Below are 12463 nucleotides of genomic sequence, written 5' to 3' on the forward strand. Positions count from 1 at the left end.
ACAAGAAGCTTGAAAAAGCTCATTCCTCTTTGCTTAATGAGCAAAATAAAAAGAAGCATGTTGAGACTTGCAATGTAGGCTTAACTTGTGATATAATTGATGAATCATTATATATGCCTATCATTGTTGCTTTCGCTAACCCTTCTTGTAGTACTTCTACTTCCACCTCATCTATTGGTGATGGATTCACTTGTGATGCCTTACTAATGGTTGAGAATGAGAACCTCAAGAAGGAGGTCAATAATCTCACTCACACCTTGGCTAAGGCCTATGGTGGTGAGGACCGCTTGCTTATGTGCTTGGGTAGCCAAAGAGATTCTATCTAAAAGAGGGATTGGGCTATACCCCAAGAAAGGCATGGTGGCTTTTGCTCCTCACAAAACTAGTTTTGTGAAGAACAATGGTTGGTTTTGCACTAGTTGCAAGCAAGTTGGTCATAAAGAGCATGAATGCAAGAAAAAAAGCTAAAATGCTAATGTATCCTCTATTAAGCTTGATTCTTTCTATATGCTTACCAAGGGTGCAAATGGTATAAAGGCTAAGTTTATTGGTAAACCATGGATGGGCTCAAAGAAGAAAGCCATTTGGGTACCAAAGAGCTTAGTGACTAACCTCCAAGGACCCAAGCAAGTTTGGGTACCTAAAAGGAATTGATCTTCTTTTGTAGGTAAATTACAAAGCCAGAGGAAGGCATTGGGTTCTTGATAGTGGGTGCACTCAACACATGACTGGTGATGCAAGAATATTCAACTCAATGAACACCAATGGCAATGATGGTTATGATAGTATCACATTTGGTGACAATGGCAAAGGCAAGGTTAAAGGGCTTGGTAAGATTGCAATATCCAATAACATGAGCATTTCCAATGTGTTGCTAGTAGAGAGCTTGAATTTCAACTTGCTATCCATGGCTCAATTGTGTGATCTTGGATTCAAATGCATATTTGGGGTAGATGATGTAGAGATCATAAGTGTAGATGACTCTAATTTGATCTTCAAAGGTTTTAGATATGAGAATCTATACTTGGTTGATTTCAATGCTAGTGAAGGTAAATTATCTACATGCTTGTTCACTAAGTCTAGCTTGGGTTGGTTATGGCATAGAAGGCTTGGTCATATTGGAATGAAACAATTGAATAGATTGGTTAAGCATGACTTGGTTAGAGGCTTGAAAGATGTTGTATTTGAAAAGGATAAGCTTTGTAGCTCTTGTCAAGCCAGAAAACAAGTTGGAAACACCCATCCTAAGAAAAGCATGATGAGCACTAGTAAAGTTTTTGAGTTATTGCACATGGATTTGTTTGGGCCAACTCAATACACTAGCATTGGTGGTAACAAATATGGCTTTGTGATAGTGGATGATTACACTAGATACACTTGGGTATTCTTTCTAGTAGACAAAAGTGATGTGTTTGCAACATTCAAATCATTTGTCAAGGGCATTCACAATGAGTATGAAACAACTATCAAGAGAGTTAGAAGTGACAATGGTAATGAGTTCAAGAATACTAGAATTGATGAGTTGTGTGATGAATTTAGAATTAGACATCAATTCTCGGCTAAGTACACTCCACAATCAAATGGCCTTGTTGAGAGGAAGAATAGAACACTCATTGATATGGCAAGGTCTATGCTTAGTGAGTACAATGTGAGTCAATCTTTTTGGGCCAAAGCTATCAACACAGCTTGCTATTGTAGCAACCGACTCTATTGTCACCCATTGAAAGAGAAGGCACCATATGAGCTCTTGAATGGTAGAAAGCCCAACATTGCATATTTTCAGGTTTTTGGTTGCAAATGCTATATCTTGAAGAAAGGCACTAGATTGGGCAAGTTTGACATGAAATGTGATGAATGATTCCTACTTAGTTATTTCACTACAAGCAAAGCATATAGAGTTTGAAATTTGTAAAGTGGTACTCTTGAGGAAGTTCATGATGTTGAATTTGATGAAACCAAGGGTTCACAAGAAGAGAATGAGAACTTGGAAGATGTTAGAGGCATTCAACTTTCAAATGCCATGAAGAACATGGATGTTGGTGAATTGAGGCCTAGGCAAGAGGATGATGATGAAGATGGTCAAGTACAAGTGCTGCCTAACTCAAATGTGCAAGATGATACAACTTAAGCTAGTACAAGTGGCTCTCATGACAATGAACAAGATCAAGTGGCTAGTACATCATCTCAACCCAATGATCAAGTAAATACAAACAGTCAAGTTCCAATCCTCCAACCAACCAATGTTGCAAGGGATCATCCATTGGACACTATCATTGGTGATATTTCAAGAGGTGTGTAAACTAGATCAAGATTGGCATCATTTTGTGAGCATTTCTCATTTATGTCATCCATTAAACCAAATAAGATAGATGAAGCATTGAAGGATGTTGATTGGGTGAATGCTATGCATGAAGAGTGGAATAACTTCATAAGAAATCAAGTATGGGAATTAGTAGAGAGACTAAAGGGACACAATATGATTGGAACCAAATAGGTCTTTAGAAACAAGAAAGATCAAGATGGGATAGTAGTAAGGAACAAAGCAAGATTGGTAGCACAAGGCTATACACAAGTTGAAGGTCTTGACTTTGGAGAAACATATGCCTCGGTTGCTAGATTGGAAGCAATTAGAATCTTGCTAGCCTATGCTTGTGCCCACAACATCAAGCTCTATCAAATGGATGTCAAGAGTGCATTTCTCAATGGTTACATCAATGAAGAAGTATATGTTGAGCAACCTCCTAGTTTTGAAGATGACAAGAAGCCCGACCATGTGTACAAGTTGAAGAAGGCCTTGTATGGCTTGAAACAAGCACCTAGAGCATGGTATGAGAGATTGAGGGACTTCCTACTCTCTAAAGGGTTCATAATGGGCAAAGTTGACACCACTCTTTTCATCAAGAAAATTGGCAAAGACTTGTTTGTATTACAAATCTATGTTGATGACATCATATTTGGGTCAACCAATCAAGACTTTTGTGATGAGTTTGGAAAGATGATGGCTAATGAGTTTGAGATGTCCATGATTGGAGAGTTAAGTTACTTCCTTCGTCTTCAAATCAAGCAATTGAAGAATGGTACATTTGTGAGTCAAGGCAAGTATATCAAGGACATGATCAAGAAGTTTGGCATGAGTGATAGTAAAGCCATTAGTACACCAATGGGAACAAATGGCAACTTGGATAGTGATGCAAGTGGAAATATGGTGGATCAAAAATTATATCGGTCTATGATTGGAAGCCTACTCTATGTGACTGCATCAAGGCCAGATGTCATGTTTAGTGTATGCATGTGTTCAAGATTTCAAGCCTCACCAAGAGAAAGTCATTTGAAGGCTACAAAGATAATATTGAGGTACTTAAAGCATACACAAATTGTTGGTTTGTGGTATCTCAAAGGAGCAAAGTTTGAGCTAGTTGGTTACTCCAACTCAGATTATGCGGGATGCAAGGTTGCAAGAAAGAGCACCTCGGGCACATGTCAATTGTTGGGAAGATCACTTGTTTTATGGTCATCAAAGAAGCAAAATAGTGTTGCATTATCAACCGCTAAAGCCGAATACATATCCGCCGGTAGTTGTTGTGCACAAGTACTTTGGGTGAAGGCCACTTTGAGTGACTTTGGAATCAAGTTCAAGAAAGTACCAATGCTATGTGACAATGAGAGTGCAATCAAGTTAACCAACAATCCAGTTCAACATGCAAGAACAAAGCACATATATGTTCGCCAACATTTCATAAGAGATCACCAATAAAAAGGGAACATTTGCATTGAGAGTGTAGGCACCGAAGATCAACTTGCTGATATATTCACCAAGCCATTGGATGAGAAAAGGTTTTGCAAGCTAAGGAATGAGTTGAACATATTGGATTTCTCAAATATGTGTTGATGCACCCCCACTTATATGACATGCCTCTCCTTCGAGCAATCCAAGGTAAAAGTTGATTGGCATGGCATACATCCTTGCTAAGGACTTGTTTAGTGCATCTAGACATCTTTCACATTTAATAGGCTCATTCATGAAAATCAAATGAATTTGATGATGGTATAGTACCACTATTGCTTCTATGCTTATTTTGATCTAGTGGTAGCATATGACATGTTTGTGGGCTTGTAAACCTAGTGTTTGATCTAGAAAATGAGCTATAAGTGTTTAACTCAACAAGGTACAAGATAACCCTTATTTGGAGGTGTGAATAAGCTTGTCCTTGGATCAAACCGAGTTAAATATCTTTGGCAAATGATCTAGATTGGACCAAATTTGGGAAAATAATCCTCACCCCATTGATTGACATTGATAATCTCAACCTATCGACTTTTTAAACCTTTGTGGTCATTGATAACAAAGGGGGAGAAATAGTGTACAAAGATAGTGAAAAGACAACAAAGGGGAGAGAAATAAAAATATAAGGTGATAGGGGTAGAACTTGACATAAGGGGAGAAATATGACAAAGGAAAGGGATCAATTAAAATTTTGAGCACACAACTAGGGAAAGCAAGCTCATGAACTTGTATGGTGCATTTGAATGTGCATTTCATATATTTGCTTGCATGGCACAAGTTTTAAATTTTAAATCCATGCTTGTGTGGTATATGCTAGTTGTAAGTTTGAATGATGAAATGAAAATTTAGCATGAATAGGTTATCTAGTGATTTCATTTCCAAGTGTTTCAAAGTGGTATTAAGCTAACCATGGTGCTAAGGATGGTATAATGGTGCACTCTAATTGGTATCACGCTTCAAAGGTCCATCGTTTATACCTTAACATCATTTGGTAGACATTGTCTCCTATAATTCCTATCTAAGCATATGTGTAAGCTTCAATCCAAACACTTAGCACACATGTAGGGGGAGCAATTGCTACCATATGGAGTTCATGAAACTTGTCCATATCCTTTTACACATGGTAAACATGCTTGGACAAGCAATATTGATTCAATCGAATTTGAATTCATATCTTTGTATAAGGGTGGTCATCAATTACCAAAAAGGGGAGATATGTCGTCTTCTTCCTTCGATATAGTTTGGAAGGTCAAGTAGTGCTTAGGAAGGATACCTTTCGATATTAGGATCAATGCTACAGAGGGACGGGGATATTGATGAAGATGTTAGCCATAGAATCAAAGCAGGGTGGATGAAGTGGCGGCAAGCGTCTGGTGTCCTATGTGACAAAAGGGTACCACAGAAGCTAAAAGGCAAGTTTTATAGGACGACGATTAGACCTGCTATGTTGTATGGTGCAGAATGTTGGCCTATGAAAAGACGACATATTCAACAGCTAAGTGTCGCGGAAATGCGTATGTTGTGTTGGATTTGCGGTCATACAAGAAGGGATCGAGTTCAGAACGATGATATACGTGAGAGATTAGGGGTAGCACCAATTGAAGAAAAGCTTGTCCAACACCGGTTGAGATGGTTTGGACATGTGCAACGGAGACCTCCAGATGCACCGGTGCGTAGTGGAATCCTAAGTCAGGATAGTAACGTGAAGAGAGGCAGAGGAAGACCGAAGTTGACTTGGGTGGAGGCAATAAAAGGAGACTTGAAAGGATGGAATATACCCAAAGACTTAGCCTTAGATAGGAGTGCTTGGAAGATAGCTATTCACGTGCCTGAACCTTGATTGCTTCTGTTGGGTTTCAACTCTAGCCTACCCCAACTTGTTTGGGACTTAAATGCTTTGTTGTTGTTGTTGTTGTGTTGTCTTCTTTCTTCCAAGAGCCCCCTTTGATAACCCTTTCCCTAAATACCTCTGACGTCTTCCCTTTCAGTTTCCACCACTTTGTTCTTTCAATCTTAGCTTGTTTATCCCTACGGGCACGCATCTGAAAACGAAAATCTGCCACCAAAAGCTTATGTTGAGAAACAATACACTCCCCTGGTATCACCTTGCAATCCAAGCATGCTCGTTTGTCATTTCTTCTTGCGAGGACAAAGTCAATCCGATTAAATGGTAAAAAAAAAAAGAAAAAGAAAAACACCTATATATGAAAAGACAACGATACCCTCCGTCCCTTTCTCCTTTCTCACCCCTTCGCTCGACCCGTTCCGACGACAAGTGGTTGTTCGCTGTTCCTATTTCTTGGCAGCTCCGCCCGTTTGACCTTCGGAGGACCGACAGCGACGACGCCAGTAGATGCACTACTGACGGTACCGGCCACCTCGAGCTCCAGAGCCAAGGACGCCGCGAGGACAGGGATCGCGCGGCTCACACACCCTCCCAGTCCGTCCTCCAGTTCCGTTTTCTTTGGCCGCGGATCTCGTCGCCTTCGGTGCCATGGATGCAGTCGTCGGCACGGCGGGGTATCGGGGACCAGCGGTAGTGTGCGCCCGCGCGCCCGGCAAGATCATCCTCGCGGGCGAGCACGCCGTCGTCCACGGCTCCGCCGCCGTCGCCGCCGCCATCGATCTCTACACCAGGTCCTCCCTCCTCCGCCCCACAGGTGCTCCCACCCACCCTGGCTTCTTCGGTTCTTCGTTTTGTCGCGTCGCCGCCGCTGGTACCCTTCTCACAGCTCCTCTCTCCCGGTGCCACGCAGGAGAGGGTGGCGGCGCTGACTCCGGCGCGGTGGAGCTGTACCTCAGGGACTCGGGCCTCACCTTCTCGTGGCCGTGCTCACGCCTCCGCGGGGCGCTAGGCGAGGAGATCAGCGCCAACCCCGAGGTTCCGGCGCCGTGCTCCCCTGACCAACTGGCCACCATTGCCAGGCTCTTGGAGGACCAGGAGATCCCTGAGGCCAAGATCTGGCTCTCTGCCGGTCTGTCCGCTTTCCTTTTCCTCTCTACACCTCCATTCTGGGGTTGGTTGCTTCTCCCTTCCCGTTTGCAGTCTGTGCTCACATCACGTTTTTTCACACATGTGGTTGTTCGCTGTGTTCTTGTGCAGATGCAGGCCTGGCAAGGCAGTGGTGACCTCGGACCTGCCCATGGGTGCAGGGCTCGGCTCGTCGTCGGCATTCTGTGTGTCCATGTCAGGGGCTCTATTGACGGCTGCTGGCGCAGTCAGTGTTGGAGCACGCAGGGGTGCTGAGGGGTGGGAGGTGTTGGGAAGGGTGATCTTGAGCTGGTCAACCAATGGGCGTTCCAAGGGGAAAGATCATTCATGGCAAGCCTTCCTGGCATCGACAATTCGGTCAGCACTTTCGGTATGCTATGAAATTGATGAGTTCTTAAACCTTTATTTAAAACTGGTAGTATTGAAATGCCTTTGCATTCAGGGTTGACCTCTAGTGGAATTCGTATTGAGGTTGTTCGCAATAACTTAATGGTTGATTGCTTAATGGCACCGCCACTCTTGTCGCAGTCAGGATTGCTTCTAGTTCCACTTATTTATTTTTTCAACAACAACACTCCCCTAGTTTACTTATGGTATGATGGTTATATATGTTCTTGACTTGCACCTACTTATAGATGATGTATCTATGTATTGAAATGAGTAATTTAACCAAAGAAGTCTTGTACTCTTGTTAGTTTTAGTCTAAGGCATGGAAACCTTTGCAATATGGGTGAACTTAAGTAATTTATTAATAATCATAAGATCATATGAATGTTAATTGCCTTCTTATCATTTCTCCTAAGTTTGTTTTGGTTCACTAAATCTTATGTTTGAAACTAGGGAAATGATCAATTCAAGAAGGGGGAACTGACAAACCTTGAGTCCAGGACCCCAGTCAAAATGCTTATTACTGACACAAGAGTTGGTAGGAACACAAAGGCCCCTGGTTGCCTGGGTGTCTGAAAGAGCATCTAGGCATCCAGATGCTATGGCTTCTGTCTTCCATACAATGGATCTTTCCTTCATGGTTTTACAAAATAAACACCATACACCTTATGTGTGATTTTCTGTTAATCTTAAACGTTTCAACTCAAAGCTTTTCAGAAATCGGGTCTTGATTGCATTAATAAAGAATCTGACAGTATAGGAACTTCAGATTCAGAACTACAATGGCCTGTCTTGTACTCCCTCCGTTTGACGATCGTAGTTCATTTTGGCTTTGTCCTAAGTCAAATTTCTTTAACTTGGAATGGAGTGTTCATTACTTAATAATATTTAGAATGATTCTGGGTTCCATTCCATCTAATAGACAAGTTTTTTTTTTGTGAATAAATCTATCAATGTGGAAGGACAGGAACTGTAGCTATTCAAATTTCTAATTATCCTTTGATTTCATCATATCTGAGTTTCTGTTCTGTATCTACTTAGAGAATAGTCCGTAAGTTTTTCATCTGTCTGACCCTTCAATGGTATCTACTTAGAGAATAGTCCTGTAATTCCAAATCAGGGTAAAATCACAATTAGGCATAACAAACAGGGGCAAAATCGCATGGGCATTCATGTCCTTTTGTACAAAGTTTAACACCGTTAGGGGGTGGATGACGGAGCAGGGGCAAACTGGTGCTTCGTGAACGGCACAGTAGGGGTAAATTCACAAAGTCAAAAAAATAGGGGCAAAATCACAATTTCGATACAAAAACAAGGGTACAAACGCAAGAGCCCCTTTTTATTATGAGTTCTATTGGATAATAATCATTGTACTGGAACTTCATATTGAGTGTTTGTGTTTGAAAAGAACTTCATATTGAGTGTTTGTCATAAAGAAAACATATTACTTTCTCCAAAGTTTATTAACAAATGTGAGCTCTATCTCAGAAAATATATTCCTCTCATGTTTACCCCTTACTAAATAAACTTGAATTGATCTGACTCAGTACAGATAAGGATCTTTGATTTGATCTATGTGATTATGTAGTTGCAACTGTAGTAAGTACAAGTTTTAGATATTTGTTTGATCAATGCAGTTTAGGCATTAAGTAACTGCTGCTTTTTTAATAAAAAATAATGTTATCTCATCTTGATATAATCAGAGAACACACCCCTGCTCTTGCTTAATCCAGTTACATCTATTTTAGTACTCAATATTCGTTCACAAAGCAGGTGCTTTGTATTGGTCTGTTCCCCTAACAAATCCCCACTGTATACAATGCTGCTGATTTATTTTTTTTATCCTGAGCATATGTCATTGCAGATGATGTAGCCATTCCAATTTTACCATATGCCAATGCCTGCGAGGTACGATGCCTATGCTGCTGATTGATTTATTTTATCCCCAGCATATGCTATTGTTGATGAAGTAGCCATTTCAATTTTACCATATGATAGTGCCTACGAGGTGCATCCAATAAACCTGAGCATATTTCCATGCCATTGTTATTTTGTATTTTTTGCTGACTATATTTCGGTGCCAATGATGCTGCAAACAAGTGTCTTTTTTTTCTTCTCAAATATGGTATATGAGAACAGCCATGATTATTACTCTTTTATCATCGTTTCATTCTCATCTGATCTGCATTTGAAGTGAGGCCTCAGCATATGTTATGGCTAATACTCGGTCTTTTATGATATTGCTATTCCAAGTTTATTGAATTGATGCAATTGGCATATGGAGTGACACAAACCATTACATAAATATTGTCCTTTATGTTATTCTTAGTAAACTGAGGCACTTGGCATATGCAATGATGACCTACTTTTCCGAGCCTACAATCCAATCTTATTTCCTGCACTTGACTGCTAACTGGAAAAAATGTTGCTGTCCGGGCTTTATGTTTTTCTTCAACTGTGTTATACTATGCTCTTATCCTCCAAAAAAAAACTTGTTTCTGGTATCTTGTGATGTAACCAATCCCCTGCTTTTAGTCCCCTGGTTCCTTTTCTATATTGCCAAGTGAATGCATTATTAGAAATTAACAAATATAACTTGGAAGTTCTGACTAACAACAAAGAATTTACAATCTATAGATTTAGCATGAGACATGGTACTCCCAATCAAGTTAGCCTAAGCTGTTTCATTCGGTTGTAAATGTTACATGTGTAACATTAATTTTTTAGTATACCACATTGAACTTTATGACTTAGATGGCGTCAGATATGATTGCAGCCAAGTGGCCTTCTAAAATAAGTTCACATGCACTTAAATCATGTGCTAATGTTAATTGTATATTACATACATACCAATTCAATGATTCATAATGTCTCTGCTTTTTTTTGTTTGGGGGGGGGGATTAAATCAGTGCATGTGAGAGTAAACTATGCTATGACTGTATTTGTGCACTGCCAGTACTATGGCAGTATGTTTAGATGATGAAAATATGATTTATGGTCCTTATGTTTTCAGTACAATATCTAACATAGATACAAGTTGCATATGTCATTGATCTGTTACCTTGTACAATAAATAGATTCAACCAAGCTCAAACTCTGAATACTGCAAATTGGGATTTATTTTCCGAGTTCACATGCAATTCCTACTTATTTCACCAAGAACTGAAGTCATTTCTACATTTATTTTCCCAGTCAAGTGTTCATATAAAAAAACAGTGCTCTCTCAGTTAATGGACAGTTCGTCTAACTATGCTGCCTTACTATGTTCCGTGTAAATTATATATCTATCCATCTGAATGATCCTTAGTGTTTGATATAGTAAATTGTCCTCTGACATTTTTCTGTCAATGTGTTTTTCCAATCCAAACAGAGCAACTTTTTCTGTAACTTAGATACGTGTATAGTGCCATGGAGCCAACATAGCTTATTGTTGTCTTCCTACATGCAGATTCCCAATTTCAGCTTACACTAGGCTATTTTCAGTGCAAGATAAAAATGAAAGGTATTTTCTTGTTTAGCCTTTTGCATACAATAAAAATATTTCTAATTTGTGAGCAGAATGAGCATTACTATCATTACTGATCAGTGCTGTGACAGTTTGGTGTGCAATTTAAAAAATTCATTACTTCTTAGCCTGATATAGATAAGCAGTGAAAAACAATTGGTTTGATATTAAAAGTAGTCTAGCTAGGTTTTCGAAGCTGCATATGTGCGATTTCAGGGTCTTATTATAGCAAACTGCAGGTCATGTATTACATTGGGTGACCTTACTGATCTGTTAGGCTGAGAAACTAAAGCATCCTACAGTTGGTTAAACAACTTTATATATTATTAATATTTAATAGTCCCATACCTCATCAACATACTTGCTGACTATTGCACATGTTCCTTTGGTTTGTGCATGCTATTTCCCCCAAATGTTCTAGAAATTGCACAAGTAGGTCTAGAAATTGATTTGACAAGCAAGCAACGGGATTGTCTTTGTTGCATTTTAGTTATACCTGATACCTCTTGTTAAAAATAGATCAGGAAGACATACAGAATGACAACTTCCTCGAAAAAAACTATTCCAGGACGAAATTGGTGCTGCAAAGGTAATCGGTTAGAATGTGCTTATTCGACCTCTTTTACCGTCTCTATTCTATTTTGCAGTTGCATGTTCCTCATATTTCGACAGTTTGCATCATAGTGACATCTATCTTTTTTTTATTACTGATGATACAGGATCACAGATGTTAGCAAGTTTGTGGATGATTTGCATCATATTTGACTAGTTTGCATCATAGTTAGCAAGTTTGTGGATGATTTGCCACTCAAAGCTGATTTAGGTGCTAGTCTATCTCTTTTGGATACAGGTAGCTGATACTGTAGACTTATCATTGATGAATCATTGATTCATGTTTGTAATGGCTGACCATATATGTATGTCTTAGTGAGTGTTTGGACTTGGTCATGAATGAATCTATTTGTATGAGAAACGTGCACAATGATGTTACTTTTGTATTAATTTGCAACCAAATGGCATTTTATTTTTTAAATACATTTAAATGATCTCGTTAAACCATCTGTCGCTAAAAATATTTGTAACTTCAAATTGTCTGTCGCTATAGAGTACTGGCAGGCTATCTGTCGCTAAAGAGTAGCAGCAGACTATCTATCGTTAAAAAAATTCAAGGCAACGGACTATCTGACGCTAAAAGTAGTTGTCTGACGCTATAGATTTTTAGCTGACAGGACTTTACAGCGTCTGCAGAAGTCTGTCGCTATAACTTTTTGGAGTCAGATTAGTCTGTCGCTGTAGCCTGCTTTTAGTGTCAGACCGTCATCGCTAATTTTGGTGTTGTGGTGTAGTGATAGTACCCTTGATCTCTCACAAACTGCTCACCGTCTATACTCAATAATCACAGCAACATACAAGCATCTAGGAGCAATCATGTATAGCAAATAAAGTTATAGATTAGAACAGTACACCAACAGCATAAAATCAAGATGACAAGTTTAGAAAACGAATCTATGTCTCGCTACGAACATATAGACGCGAAGATCACAAAAATCGGAGCTAAAACAAAGAAATTATGAATTAAACAAGATTTCCTATAGTAAAATAATAGATTAAATCTAACATTGAATTTTAAAAGTTGAAAACCTACTTAACAGTAGTATGAACATGTAGATTATGAAATTACGATCCTAATGCAACTTGAATGGATCAAATCGAAGTTAAAACGGAGAGTTTATGGCTAAAACAAGTTGAGTGGCAAAACTGTAAATAGCTAAAAACGTATTTTCAATCTAACCGA

The 12463-nt window shown here is 39.4% G+C and overlaps 1 long non-coding RNA gene and 1 pseudogene across 1 annotated transcript; both read left to right on the forward strand.

Moving 5' to 3' along the window:
- The first annotated feature begins 6278 nt into the window (after positions 1-6278).
- LOC136543962 (mevalonate kinase-like) lies at positions 6279-7839 on the forward strand (annotated as a pseudogene).
- Positions 7840-8980: 1141 nt separating this feature from the next.
- On the forward strand, positions 8981-11677 carry LOC136546028 (uncharacterized). The gene is made up of 4 exons (XR_010781220.1): positions 8981-9071; positions 10612-10665; positions 11188-11257; positions 11388-11677. It is a non-coding gene; the product is annotated as an uncharacterized lncRNA (long non-coding RNA).
- The last annotated feature ends 786 nt before the right edge of the window (positions 11678-12463 follow it).

The sequence above is a fragment of the Miscanthus floridulus genome, chromosome 3, assembly GCF_019320115.1.
Source record: "Miscanthus floridulus cultivar M001 chromosome 3, ASM1932011v1, whole genome shotgun sequence".
Classification (NCBI taxonomy): Eukaryota; Viridiplantae; Streptophyta; class Magnoliopsida; order Poales; family Poaceae; genus Miscanthus; species Miscanthus floridulus.